The sequence below is a fragment of the Bubalus kerabau genome, chromosome 20 (genome assembly GCF_029407905.1).
Source record: "Bubalus kerabau isolate K-KA32 ecotype Philippines breed swamp buffalo chromosome 20, PCC_UOA_SB_1v2, whole genome shotgun sequence".
NCBI classification, from domain to species: Eukaryota; Metazoa; Chordata; class Mammalia; order Artiodactyla; family Bovidae; genus Bubalus; species Bubalus kerabau.
Genome location: NC_073643.1, coordinates 28,705,400 through 28,720,922, shown reverse-complemented (window position 1 = coordinate 28,720,922; position 15,523 = coordinate 28,705,400). Strand labels below are relative to the sequence as shown.

The 15,523-nt window shown below is 42.7% G+C and overlaps 1 protein-coding gene across 5 annotated transcripts in view; it reads right to left on the bottom strand.

Moving 5' to 3' along the window:
• Positions 1-15,254, bottom strand: part of CNTN3 (contactin 3) — a 391,647-nt gene extending 376,393 nt beyond the window's left edge. For all 5 annotated transcript variants that reach the window (XM_055557267.1, XM_055557268.1, XM_055557264.1 and 2 more), the window contains exon 1: positions 15,045-15,254. The gene's annotated coding sequence lies outside the window, so the exon portion shown is untranslated. The remainder of the gene's footprint in view (positions 1-15,044) is intronic.
• Positions 15,255-15,523: the final 269 nt, after the last annotated feature.

The following is a 15,523-nucleotide window of genomic DNA, read 5'->3' as shown; positions in this document are numbered from 1 at the left end:
TATTTGAAAACCAACTAAAATCTAGAGGGCATTTACAATGCTTAATGGATATCAGGCTTGCTGGTATGGCTGTATTCATTATTGGCTCAAATTCTCCACCCCTCCCTACCTGTGCCCTGGCCATGTGACAGTTCCTCCCACTTAAGGGGCAGAGGATAGTCCGTTCCCTGGAATTTGGCTTTGGCCGTGTTTCTTGTTATGGCCCACAGAACACACAAAGATGACATGCCAGTTGCAAGCCAAGATCGTGACAGATCTTCTATGTTTCTACTTATCCTTTTGTACTCATGCAACTGGCATAAGAATAGTTTCCACCACGGAGCTTCTCCTTCAGCTTGCACCCCAGAATAACATGTGAAAACACCTGAATCAGCCAGACCTGCAGCTTGAGCAAAGCCCAGTCAAGATATGCCAACCCTCAGCTCATCCACAAAAATACAAGCAAGCGTAGCTGAGTTCAGCAGAGCCACCCCAGCCAATCTGCAAAAGTGAGAACTAGATAAATTTCTCTTTGAGGCTACTGAAATTTTCTGGTTGCTATTTATATAGAATCAGTGTGGCAATAAATCAATCATACATGTAAACTGTACTCATGATTCACAAATAGTTCTTCACCCCCAGACCTATATATGGAATGTGTTTCCGCCTACTGTCTTGCCCATGCGGTTTTTTGATAGCATACCGAGATATGAGGCATACGCCAGGACCCAGAAGAAACTATAATGTGCTAGGAAGGGTTTGGTTTAGTCTCATAAGATGTTGAGACTTTACTAAAATCTTAGACTTCTAGCCTGATGATATGATTAGATAAGACTTTGGGGGTATAGTTTTTGTAGAGGGAGTGAGCAAAATTTGTATACATGTGATTAAAAGCATACTTTGTGTGCATGAAGTACACTATGGTAGATTTACTATTATTTATAAACATTTACTTTATCTTTTTATTGGCCATATGGTGGCTTCTGGCCAACAAAATGCTAGAAAACCTGATATATGACCAGTTCTAGCCAAAGTTTCGAAAGCAACTGCACAGTTCAGGTAAGCCCCTTGGGTTTCTATTCCCCTCCATGAGAATATAGCCGAAATAAGGACCCTTCTTAACTTGAATTCCCTAGGAACAAAATCTGAGATGAAGAAGGTTTAACGGAGAAATGATTGTGAAAAAAAGGTGGGGGGGGGAGGTATTAGGAAGGTAACAAAAGGAAAAAGGCAAGAACAGCCAGAGGGGAACTGGTACAGTAGCTGCAATGGAGGTGTCAGTTGGTCCTAACGGGCTTTTGGAGTTGGGATGATCCTTCAGAGTTGTGCCAAAACCAGGGGACCAGGTTTTGTTGTCCCTGTATCAGTCAGTCACCTGTATGAGCCACCACCCAAGAAAAGGCATAAACTTGGCTGAGACAGCTCCCTACACAAGAGGAAATTCCTAGGTGAGAGAGGAAGCTGAGGGCCACTGATAGCTGGTTTTCCGAGCAGACGTGGGTAGATATATCGGCCCTGAAGAGGTGGACCTTGGGACAGCACCCCAGTATCCACTACAACTGGGCCTTCAACCTGGACTCCAAAATGGAAAGCAACTTCGGGCAGAGGCACCGTCACTCCACAGAATGGAAGGGAGCCAGACCGTCCCAGAGCCGACCCTCAGCTCACAGGCAACAGAGGGGAGGGCACTCTATTGTTAGAAACCCTTGAGATTTTCAGATAGTTAGTTATAAAAGAAAAGCTGACTAAAAACATTTATAAAATAACAAAAAAGAGATAAGACCCCATGTTTTTTAAAATGTGACCAGTTTTTGTTTTTAACATTTACCTATCTTTTATAATATGCTTTTAAAATTAGAATGTGTGTGTTATTGCTGCATAAACTACCCCCAAACTGAATCACTTAACCACATGTATTTGCTGATTATTAGGCATTTGACCTGAGTTAAGCTGAGCAATTGGTTTGCCATTATGCCTGGGGTCATTCATGTAATATTAATCTTCCAATGGCTTAACTGACCACTCACATGACTGATTACCAATTTTGGCTATTGGCTCTGCCTTTATCTGGCTACTCATTGTTACAAGGCTTTCCTGGACTTTTTACGTGGTGGTCTCAGGAAGAGATGGGCTTCCCAGGGGGCTCAGTGATAAAGAATCCGTCTGCCAATGCAGGAGACACAGGTTCGATCCCTGGTTCTGGAAGATCCCCGGAAGAAGGAAATGGCAACCCACTCCAGTATTCTTGCCTGGGAAATCCCATGGACAGAGGAGCCTGGCGGGCTACAGTCCATGGGTCGCAAAGAGTCGAACGTGACTTAGCAACTAAAACAACAACTCATGGCAAGAATGGAACCTCCCAGTGTCTTAAGATTGAGGATAAGCATTCACATTCATACCTACACTTCACTTTATCTACATTTTATTGCTCAAATACCATAACTTAGCCCAAAGGGAAGGGTAATAGATTCATTGCTTAAAGGGAAGAAAGAGCCGAGTACCAAGGACAGTGTTATTGCAGCCATCTTTGCAGACAGTCTCCCACAGGGCTGATGTGTGCTTTATCTTTTTCTGAAGTTATTTTTCTCTGACAATCAAACTTGACAGACACATTTTAGACTTTCCTTTCCCCACCCTGGGGGTGGGGGGTGGGGGACACCTGAAAACATATGTAATTTTTTCAATTACAGACAACTGAAAAAATTTATCTACTAGGGGTCAGTCTAGAAGAGTCAGTTCAAAAATATGACCCTAAAGCAAGAAATAAAACTAAGAAAAGGAAATAAAGAGAAGGGGAGATGAAAAAGAAGGGAGGAAGAAGATACTAACTTTAAATAACACTGACATTTAACCCTATATAAAACGGCAAAAGCCTTCCCATCATTAGATTTTATTCTCTTCTGCTTGAACGCATACAAAATGGATGCATTTCCTACTCTGTGAAGTTGTGTGTGTGTGTGTGTGTGTGTGTGCGCATGCGTGCACACGTGCTAAGTTGCTTCAGTCCTGTCCGATTCTATGCGACCCTATGAACTACAGCCCACCAGGCTCCTCTATCCATGGGATTCTCCAGGCAAGAATACTAGAGTGGGTAGCCATGCCCTCCTCCAGGGGATCTTCCTGACCCAAGGATCAAGCCTGCATCACTTATGTCCCCTGCATTGGCAGGCGAGTTCTTTACCACTAGTACCACCTGGGAAGTCCTATGACTTTATAATTTGGGATTAATCTATTCCCTATTCTAATCTATGTCTTGGGTAAGGTGTGTTTAGTAGATGAATCAAAGTGGGTGTGAAGAATGACAAAGAAATAATCAGATTATTAATAATCAGATGGAATAATAATTTAAAAAAAAGTAAATCAAGAATCAGGAAGAAAACCCCATAAGAAGTTTCTGGAAAAATGACAAGGTATTCCCAAGCTAGTTGTAATGCAAAAACATTTACAGCAACAGACAATTATGATCCTATTAGATTAAAAAGAGATAATGCCTGTAAATCTAGTATTTCTCATCTTTGGAGATATGTATGCCCTCCCTGTATAAGAACCTTTACAGAATATATGGTTTGCTTCATGACACAACAAAACCTATATACTAAGACCTTTTTGTTATTTTTAAAAACTAATATTTCTAATGAGTACTACAACAACAACCCCACAGAGGCAATTACTGCTTAATATTAGCGAAATAACAATTCAGTAAATTAGCACTAAATATAAACATGTATTATCTTTCCATTGCATATGAGAAACATTTTATTTAATGGCATGAGAATATGAGCAAGAAAATATTTGACACACAAGACTCAAGTTTCCAAACTGCTCAGCAGGTATACACAGCACTCAGTTGGTTTCGCTTGTCAAAAATAAAAGAAGTCCCAGTAAAGAGTCACTGAGAATAGTTGAGAAAAATGACAAACTGCCCAATATATAAATGTGAATGCCTCTGTAGGTATAGGGAACGGGTGGGGGTAAAGGAGGTACTGTCGACTGCTGCATGCACCCAACGTGGGTACAACTGAGCCTTATCTATATTCTAGAGGCCTCAGAATATTCATCAGAATTAGTAACAAGGAATGGTAATCAGCAACTTTCGGCTGCTTTACATTCACAGAGGCGGCCAGCCCCAGTGAGTAGCAGCCATAAGATTAGATCCCTAGCTATACTGTTCGGTTGATTTTAATTGCCTGAAAAGGGTCATTACCGTCTACTGCAATGTGTTAAGTTATTTTAAAGAGTCACTATTTCTATGTAAGAAATAAAAATGGACTCTGATTCGGTTTGAAAATACAAGAACGCATTCAGCTGGGTCTTCGTCCTGGTGGCATAAAAGTGCCATCCAATTCTGATTAAACAAACACGTTTGCCTGCAGGGCTTGTTAAAAGTAGTACTGAAAGTCAACACAGATTCCCAAACCAATGACCACAGAGAACCACCCAAATGTCATATCCTGGTTTATAAAATGCCAAGATTTCCATTTTCATAGCAACTTTTTTTTTAATATATACATACAGGCAACTCCAAGGTAAAGAACCACATGATATTTAAGAAGACAAATATTTGCATAGAAAAAGGTCTGTAGAAGTGGCACTTTTGACACCTCAAAGATACCTGAAAAATATTACATCAGTGTAGGCTCACATGGAAACTGCAGCTCTCAGGATAGTTGTCCTTTAAATTAAAAATCTAGATTCATGAACCTATATATGGCATAAAAGAGCACAGAGGTATGTACACATTCTTGCAATCAGGTTAAAACAATAGTGACGCCAGAATAAGATCTGTTGTCTAGTTAATGTAACGCACTAGGATCGATTTACTGGCTCTGGTATCATACTGCAGCTACAGGCAACGTCACCATCATGGGGAGATGGGTGAAGGATATTCAGAACTCTTTGTACTATCTCTGCAACCTGCTATGAGTATAATAACTTCAAAACAAAAAGTTTTAAGATGTAGGTTACCAAGACTCACTCCCACAGGTAACTCTGAAAGTCCTGTAAGGGCCAAGGGATTTCCATTATTTCAAGAAGGAAAGTCCACGTTTCTAGAAAGATCATTAACTAGGAAGCAGTGAAAAAAGAGTATATTCAGCACAATAAAAGGGGCTTTCTGTTTGAAGGATAACTGGTGAGACTGCTTAATGCTCATAAAGCTTTCATCCATTTATAAGCAATTACTTATAGCTCAGGAAGAAATGCTTTTGATTTCTTGCGATACAGTCATTTAGTTATTTCTTATCCGAATGTTTTATTCTAATAAAAAATGAAATTTGAGAATTCCAAATTATCCCCTTGTACTAAAATGAACCAATTACACCAAGGACCAATCCATAATACTGACAACCTTTAGCTTATGCTTCTTTTAGGGTATAGGTCTGTCAACGAATGGCTTGTCACCCTGTGTAAAGTAAAATAAAATCTTTACATATACACTAAAATAATTTTAAGTTCAAAAAAAGAAACCCTAATATAACTACAGTAGAATCTATCTTTATTTCCTTCCACAAATACTTACCAAAATCCTAATACGTGGGTTCTACTCTACTCACAGACTATCAGGAAAGGCAGATGTTAAAAAATGAATAGTGTTAAACTTTAATCCACTGTATCTCTAAAGAACATTTTAAAACACAGGTAAGAGCAGACAGCATGGGGCAAATCTAGTCTGGGAGGACAAGAAAGACTTCTTGGAGAAACATGGATAGGCATAGCTGGATAAATGGTAGGATTGAAACTAAAGAGCTTTCCTGTCAGAGGTAACAGTGAATTAAGGGTAGAGATGAACTGAAATGGGAATGAGGGGCTTGAGATGGAACCCCTGGGTGCAGAGACCCTGAAGTCGTGTCACACTGAATTGTAAGGAAAGATGGTGCCTGTAGTGGGAATGCTCCATGTGGGGGAAACCAGGGGAAGAAGTCTCATGTAGACAGGCTGCATCAGTGGCACTTCTTCTCTAGGCAGTGAGTGTCCAATGACACAAGATGCATTAACACAACACCATGGGTTGGAAAGACTGGAGCAAGAAAGGGAGTGAAGGAAGATCGTTTATTAACCTGCCATACTTACGTAAAATGTGTACAAGAAATAAAGTGCTTGGACCCTAAAGTGAAGGTGTTAGTCACTCAGTTGTGTTCAATTCTTTGCAACCCCATGGACTATAGCCCACCAGGCTTCTCTGTCCATGGAATCATCCAGGCAAGAATACTGGAGTAGGTAGCCATTGCCTTCTCCAGGGGATCTTCCCAATGCAGGGATCAAACCTGGATCTCCCACATCGCAGGCAGATTCTTTACCTGAGTCACCAAGGAAGCCCTCGGACACTACACTGGTGCATAATAACCTGAATAAAAGTTCTTGTATTTTTAAGCAATTGACTACCTACAGGAACAAAGGACAGAGAAGGCAATGGCACCTCACTCCAGTACTCTTGCCTGGAAAATCCATGGACAGAGGAGCCTGGTAGGCTGCAGTCCATGCGGTCACTAAGAGTCGGGAATGACTGAGCGACTTCACTTTCACTTTTCACTTTCATGCATTGGAGAAGGCAATGGCAACCCACTCCAGTGTTCTTGCCTAGAGAGTTCTTGCCTGGTGGGCTGCCGTCTCTGGGGTCGCACAGAGTCAGACACGACTGAAGCGACTTAGCAGCAGCAGCAGGAACAAAGGAAGAAGGTGATGCCAAAGACCTCTGGTGCCACATGCCTTGAGGACCACGATGAGAGTCAAAGAAAAAATACATCATCTAAATTTGAACCAGCTTGAGAAGAAAAAGGATGACTGCCATATTGACAAAATAAGTCTGAAGTAGTAGATATTCAGGAGATCTAAGAGACTATGCACAATGCCACAGAGAGAATACTCTGAAAGCCAGCTGCAGACTTTTGCTGAACAGGGAGAATCTTCACGGAAGCCCTGGTCACAAGGGTGCTCAGTCACATGTTGCAAACTCAATGCCCCCAAAGCACAGTTCTCATGGGTGGGATCAGGGCTTCCTAGTGGCTCGGTGGCAAAGAATCTACTAGCCAAGCAGGAGACAGAGGTCGGTTCCTGGGTCAGGAAGATCCCCAGGAGAGGAAAATGGCAAACCATTCCAGTATTCTTGCCTTGAAAATCCCATGGACAGAGGAGCCTGGAGGGCTATACAGTCCTTGGGGTCACAAAGAGTCAGATACAACTTAGAAAGTGAACAGCAACAGCAAGCTGCATGGTGCATCAAACTCACTGTGAGCCAGGTACTATAACAAGAGCTGCCTTGCAGTAGCAAGGAAAACAGATGTGGTAACTGCTTGACCAAACTGATCAAACAGATTGCAGCCCTGTCTTACTCAATGAAACTATGAGCCATGCAATGTAGGGCCTCTCAAGATGGACAGATCTTGGTGTAGAGTTCTGACAAAATGTGGTACCCTGGAGAAGGGAATGACAAACCACTTCATCATTCTTGCCTTGAGAACCCCATGAACAGTATGAAAAGGCAAAAAGATAGGACACTGAAAGATGAACTAAGGTCAGTAGGTGCCGGATACGCTACTGGAGAAGAGTGGAGAAATAGCTCAAGAAGGAATGGAGAGAGGGAGCCAAAGCAAAAACACCACCCAGTGGTGGATGTGTCTGGTGGTGGGAGTAAAGTCTGATGCTGTAAAGAACAATATTGCATAGGAACCTGGAACATTAGGTCCATGAATCAAAGTAAATTGAAAGTGGTCAAACAGATGACAAGAGTGAACATCGACAGACTCAGTGAACCAAAGTGGATGGGAACAGGTAGATTTAATTCAGATGACCATTATATCTACTACCATGGGCAAGAATCCCTTAGAAGAAATGGAGTAGCCATCATAGTCAACAAAAGAGTTCAAAATGCAGCGCTTGGGTGCAATCTCAAAAATGACAGAATATCTCTGATTATTTCCAAGGCAAACCATTTAACATATTAGTAATCCAAGCCTATGCCCCAACCAGTAATGCTGAAGAAGTTGAAGGTGAATGGTTCTATGAAGACCTACAAGACCTTCTAGAACTAACATCAAAGAAAGGTGTCTTTTTCATCATAGGTGAATGAAATGCAAAAGTAAGAAATCAAGAGATACCTGGAGTAACAGGCAAGTTTGGCTTTGGAGTACAAAATGAAGCAGGACAAAGGCTAACAGAGTTTTGCCAAGAGAACACACTGGTCATAGCAAACAACCTCCTCCAACAACACAAGAGATGGCTCTACATATGGACATTATCAGATGGTCAATACCGAAGTTGGACTCTTTACCATCTGAGCCATCAGGGAAGCCTGTACTGAAATCAGATTCATTACATTCTTTGCAGCCAAATGGAGAAGCTCTATACAGTCAGGAAAAAAAAAAAAGACCAAGAGCTGACTGTGGCTCCGATCATGAACTACTTATTGAAAAATTCAGATTTAAATTGAAGAAAGCAGGGAAAACCACTAGACCATTCAGGTATCTAAATCAAATCCCTTACAATTATACAGTGGAAGTGACAAACAGAGTGAAGGGATTATATCTGATAGACAGAGTGCCTGAAGAACTATGGATGGAGGTTCATAACACCATACTGGAGGCACTGTTCAAAACCATCCCCAAGAAAAAGAAATGCAAAAAGACAAAATGGTTGTCTGAGGAGGTCTCACAAAAAATTGAGAAAATAAAAAGCAAAAGGCAAAGGAGAAAAGGAAAGATATACCCCTGTGAATGCAGAGTTCCAAAGAATAACAAGGAGATATAAGAAAGCCTCCCTAAGTAAACAATGCAAAAAAAGAGGAAAACAATAGAATGGGAAAGACTAGATATCTCTTCAAGAAAATTTGAGATACCAAGGGAATAATAGTTTATGCAAAGATGGGCACAATAAAGGACAGAAATGGTATGGACAGAAGAGATTAAGAAGAGGTGGCAAGCATACTTGGAAGAACTATACAAGAAAGATCATAATGACATGGATATACACGATGGTGTGATCACTTATCTAGAACCAGAGATCCTGTAGTACGGAGTTAAGTGGGCCTTAGGAAGCATCACTACGAACAAAGCTAGTGGAGGTGACGGAATTCCACCTGCTGCTGCTGCTGCTGCTGCTAAGTCGCTTCAGTCATGTCCGACTCTGTGCGACCCCAGAGACGGCAGCCCACCAGGCTCCCCCGTCCCTGGGATTCTCCAGGCAAGAACACTGGAGTGGGTTGCCATTTCCTTCTTCAATGCATGAAAGTGAAAAGTGAAAGTGAAGTCGCTCAGTCTTGTCGGACTCCTAGAGAATTCCACCTGAGCTATTTCAAATTCTAAAAGATGATGCTGTAAAAGTGCTGCACTCAATATGCCAGGAAATTTGGAAAACTCAGAGGTGGCCACAGGACTGGAAATGCTCAACTTTCATTGTAATCCCAAAGAAGAGCAATGCCAAAAAATGTTCACACTACCGCATAATTGCACCTATTTCACATGCTAGCCAAGTAATGCTCAAAATCCTTTAAGCTATGCTTCAACAGTACATGGACTGATAACTTCCAGATGTACAGGCTGAATTTAGAAAAGACAGAGGAACCAGTGATCAAATTGTCAACATCCATCAGATCACAGAAAAAGCAAGAGAATTCTAGAAAAACATCTACTGCAGCTTCATGGACTACACGAAAGCCTTTAACTCTGTGGATAACAATAACTGTGGAAAATTCTTAAAGAGATAGGAATAATGTACCTGCTCCTAAAAAGTCTGTATGCAGGTCAAGAAGCAAGTTAAAACCAGATATGTGAAAACAGACTGGTTCAAAGTTGGGAAAGGAGTACATTAAGGCTGTATATTGTCACCCTGCTTATTTAAATTGTAAGCAGAATACATTATGTGAAATGCTGGGCTGGATGAAGCACAAGCTGGAATCAAGATTGCTGGGAGAAATATCAATAACCTCAGATATGCAGATGACACCACCCTTATGGCAGAAAGTGAAGAGGATCTAAAGAGCCTCTTGAAAGTGAACGAGGAGAGTGAAAAAGCTGTCTTAAAACTCAACTTTCAGAAAACTAAGATCATGGCATCTGGTTCCATCACTTCATGGCAAAAAATGGGTTAACAATGGAAACAATAACAGTCTTTATTTTCTTGGGCTCCAAAATCACTGCAGATGGTGACTGCAGCCATGAAATTAAAGACTCTTGCTCCTTAGAAGAAAAGCTATGACAAACATAGACCACGTATTAAAAAGCAGAGACATTACTTTGCAGACAAATGTCTTGTCTAGACAAAGTTATGATTTTTCTAGTAGTCACACATGGATGTGGGTGTTGGATCATAAAGAAGGCTGAGTGCTAAAGAATCAATTCTTTCAAATTCGGGTGCTAGCAAAGACTCTTGACAGTCCCTTGGAATGCATGGAGATCAAACCAGTCAATCCTAAAGAAAATCAAGCCTGAATATTCATCGGAATGATTGATACTGAGGCTCCAATACTTTAGCCACCTGATACAAAGAGCCAACTCATTTGAAAAGACCCAGCTCATTGGAAAAGACCCTGATGCTGGAAAAGACTGAAGGCAGGAGGAGAAGGGGACAACAGAGGACCAGATGGTTGAATGGCATCACCGACTCAATGGACATGAGTTTGAGCAAGCTCCGGGAGATAGTCAAGGACAGGGAAGCCTGGCGTGCTGCAGTCCATGGCGTCACAGAGAGCTGGACACAACTGAGCAACTGAACAACAACTGTTCACAAGACGGCTCACAGAACAGTCAACAGGTATCAGATGAGGAAACAGTTCCAAGTTACAATAAGAAGGACATGAACAGAAAGTTATGGAGGATATGAACAGAGGTGCCCTAATTTAGAGAAGAAAGGAAATCAAAGAGAGCCCTCTCTGAGAAATTGGTATTTGAACTGTGACCTAAGGAATGAGCATCAGGCAAAATATTCAGAGTGTGTGTGTGTGTCTTCATGTGTTTGTGTGTTTGGGGGTAAAGGCTAAAGAGAGCTACCAGACAATGGGACAGATGGAGCCCTACAGGAAAGAGGTCAACAAAACCACAGACATAAAAAATAAAGCCTAGAAGGAGAAGGAAATGGCAACCCACTCCAGTGTTCTCGTCTGGAGAATCCCAGGGACGGGGGAGCCTGGTGGGCTGCCGTCTATGGGGTTGCGCAGAGTCGGACACGACTGAAGTGACTTAGCATAGTAAGTTCTTACTGGTAGTGTTTGAATCCTACAGGACTCTCTTATGACAAATAGCTCTGAACACCACAGAAAGCCATCTAAGTGCTTGGAGGAGAGGAGTACTAATTTAATTTACAATGAAAAAAGAAAAATACTGCCCTGACAGCTGTGCAAGAAGAATTTGGGGAAAGAATCAAGAAAGAAGGCAGGGAAGCCAGTGTAGTTGTCTCAGGAGAGAAGATGTGAGTTGGAGTAGGATGATATGACTGGAGGGAAGTGGGCAAACTGGAGAAATGTTTTAGAGTTATAATCAAAAGGACACATGAGAACTGAGTTGCACTAGTTCCCAAAATAAGAGTTTTTCAAGTTTTGTGATCCCAATAATTCTTTATTCTATTAAAAATAGTATACTGTCAGGCTCATTTATCAGCAATATAATCAAAGTGCTTTTTGAATTACAGAGCTCATCTCTTAACATTTCCAAGGCATTCAGAGTCACGATTTAGAAAAACAAATCTGTTCTATTTTAGAACACAGAAAATTTATAGTCTGATTTCTAAAGGCACCTAAGAGAGTGCTATGGAATTGCTATAACATACATAATCTATTCTTAAAATGTCAATATGTCTGCCATAAGGAATATGCATACCTTCTGAATTATTTTATCCTACTTAATAAAATAGTCATTTCTTCTCACTTTTTTTGGCAAGGCAGCTTCTTGCACAGTAAAGATTCTACAAATATTTACATTCCAAGTAGCAGAGCTGTTTGAGATGCAATAAAGTTCTGCCAGCACTTCTATTACAAAGCCTTATTTCTTGTTTATAACATGTACATAAGAAGGGGGGGGAATAAAACTGTACTGTGGATTGAAACTTGGCATACAAAGTTTCAAAGAGAAAGTGCATTTATCCTGCAGCAAATTTTCAAAAGGAATATGCCATCGTGTTTAGGAGACATATTGAGCTGCAATGGGGATAGGGACTAAAGGGCAAAGAACGCTTGGCGGGAGTGGGCACAAAAGTCATTTCACACACATGATCCGATACTCAATTCTGAATTTTTTATACAAATTAGATCTGAGACTGAGATCTGTAACTCATCAATCTCAAGCAGTGTTCTATCTTAAAATATTCTGTGGCTGCAGGATGCTAATTACTGCCAAACATCTTTGCAAAAAGGGGTATTATCCAATGCTTATTATCAAGCGTAAGAAAGGAATAGCCCAATAGCACTAAGTGACTAATAAAATTATAGGAGCACCTCAGAGATGCCCATCTTTAGGGAGACAAAGTACCTCCCTAAGATCAGAAGGGTTATTAAGGTTGGACTGGTAATGATTAAATCAGAGATGGCAAGCAAACATGCACAGCATCAATAAATCCTCCTGCCCTCCGCGTATCTCCTAATGCATAAGATAACATTACCTTACTGCTAACAACTTACTAACTGGTGACTGGAAAATAGAGCTTCTCTGTTTAATGGCATTGCAACAATACACTGAGCTATATATAGATCTGGCCATTTGAAAGGGGCAATTATATCTATATACTATTTCAGCACAAAACATATTAAGAGTTAATGAGAACTTCAAGTTGGACACTTAAATTATGCAGTAAAAACAAAGCTGGAAAATGTGTACTAAATGGATGAGAAGGAGTTAGAAACTTATAAAAGAGAAAGACATACCTTGCCAGCAGAGCGAAGAGGTTATTATTTTGTAATAACTAGGCATATATGAAATGTGACAGTGATAAAATTGAGCATAAATCAGCAACGGAAAGGCCACAGCTTGTTGTCCGCAGCTAATCTTTTGCTCGAGTTGAAATTGCTCAGCACTTTGGTCCTATTAAATGTTTTGTTCCCATTTGAAGGAACACTTGGGCTATCTGGTTGCGTTGTAAAAGATATTTAAAAGTTAGCATTCTCCTGTAGAAATGAACTTAATGCCTTCATGTCTTCAGGCTGACATTAATGACATCCAGACAGCAAGTAGGGCATGGGGCTGAACGTTATTGTCTGCTGAGGCAGGCAGTGCCTGAATCTATTCTGCTGCAAATCAATTAGCCACTCAATGCCTCTGATAGCCCATCTTTAGAAAGGAGGCCCATGCATATGTATTCAATCCCACCACTCATGTAAAAACAAATGTGCAGCAATTTGCTCTATGTTCCTGATGGATATGGATCCTTTCCGGGGTCCTCAAACTACATGTTGACTCTCAACTGATTACAAGCATGCATTCAAACATGAGTAATCCCTGAAGCCCCTAATTTTATAATTTGCAGTCTTCCCCATTAAGAAAGCTGAACCTATCAGACATATTTTATGAACAATGCTTGGGAGAACCTGTCTTATTGCCCTCAGTAATTGGCACATAGTAGGCATTTATGCAAGCACTGTTCAAACGGATATGGATATTAACCCCAGACAACTTCGTCGCTAGTAACTTGACCCACAAAGGGTTAAAACCACAAACTCAGATGCCAGGTTACAGCAGCCAAAGTCCTGTTACTGTTAGTAAACAGAGCTAACAAGGCAAAAGTAACACGTTTGACTTCAATATTGAGACATAATAGCTGTTTCAAAAGCAATTACTCCTCCTTTCAATCTCAGAAGGGCTCTGATTCATTGTTCTGATTAATTCCTGTTTTTAATCTCTTTACAGATCAGAATTCTTTTTCAGCTGGTCTGATATTCATCTCTGTGGGGGTAGATAAAGACCACAGCACTCACAGTCTTCCTACTTTTTTTCCCCCAGTTATTCTTGCTTAATCATCTTTAAATTATTTCTGCATTTAGCTAGTTACCATATGAGCCGGGGTTTCTGACCTCCTTCCTGCACATGACACACCTCCTGTCTGTTGCTTTCTCTAGCTGCGTTTCCCCACATCTTGGTTTGAGATGAACAGATTTAGCCACCCCTTTCCCAGAGCTCTGTCTGTGTCCCTCCCTTAGGCTCAGAACGGCGATTTGCTCTCCTTCCCATAGCGGGCACCGTTTGTTATTAAATCATTCCTCTGGGCGCATCTCTGTGTTGTAAATCAATAAACAAATGCGATACAGGGAAGGATACAGGGAAGGATAGGACTGGCGGGCCGTGGAGCTTTGCACAAGCAGAGCCCAGAAGCTGTTCACATCAAGCAAACCAAAAAAAAAACAAAAAACAAAAAACAAACAAAAAAAAACCCCCAAGGTGTTATGACTTGGACTGCCCGGTTAGCACTTCCTAGTTTTCTGATCTAAATATTCTGATACCTGCTTGGTGAGCTTCGCAGGGCGCCTCAGAGAACTGAGAAGCATCCAAAGACGAGCGGCCAATCTCAATTACACTGGATTACTGCCCATCAGAGAAAACCTGGCAAATGAACGCAACGGAGGATTCCGTCCAAGACTGCAGATTTGAAAGTGGAAACAGAATGCAGCTGGAAAACTTGATTGCTAATAGAAGCATCCTCCACCCTGGCTTGCTCAGAGCTGGAAGCCAGGAAGGAGGGTTCTGGCAAAAAAAAAAAAAAAAGGTTTCCCATTTCCACTCTCTGCACCATGGACCTGGGGTTCTTCCTCTGCACCCTCATGGTTCACAACTTTTCCTCCCAACTTTCACTGGCCAAAACCGCTCCGTAAAGGATAAGCCAGGGGAACCCACCTCGCTTTTCGCCACGCTCCTGCCAGGGATGCGGCGTCTTCCTATCCGGAAATCAATCCTCCCCCGAGAAAAGGCAAAATAACCCCCCTAAAGCAAAGCAGCTAGGAGAGGCAGCTTTTATTTTCGACCCTTCAGGTGTATTTCTCCGCAAACAAACTTTGGGGCTGAGGAGCCATGAAGCCAGTGAGGAAAGTTTGCCCCAGCGGATGGCTCATTTCAGTAACCGGACCGGTGCGAGGAGCCGGGCACGCCAGAACCTACCTGGTCCCTGCAGCTAGCTGACCAGGCGCTAGCCCCGCCAACTTGCCAGCCACCGACAGCCCGGGCCCGCCGGGCAGCAGTGCGCGCCCGCGCGAGCCGCCGCCGCAGTGTCCCGGTCCGCGCTGTTCCCAGCCGAGCCCACGGCGCCCGCCCGACAGCCGCCGCCACCGCGCGCCAGGCTGCTGTGGCTGCTGCCGGCGCCGAGCAAGCGCTGCCTGCGCCTCCGCCTCTCCGCGCGGGCGCGGGAAGGAGGGGAGACGCGCGGGCGGGAGGGGCGGGGAGCGCTGTGGAACAGCCAACGAGGTCCCGCGCCTCGCGCCGCCGGCTCTCCCCGCTGCACCCCGCCGGACCCGGCGTCGCCCTGCGCTCGGGCCGCGTGCGCCCGCGTGCGTTCGCCCTCCGCAGGGCCCCGGGCGCGGCGCCGGAGGGGGGAGGCGGTCAACATGTCGCCACTGGGTGGCCTCGTGCGCGCACAGTTG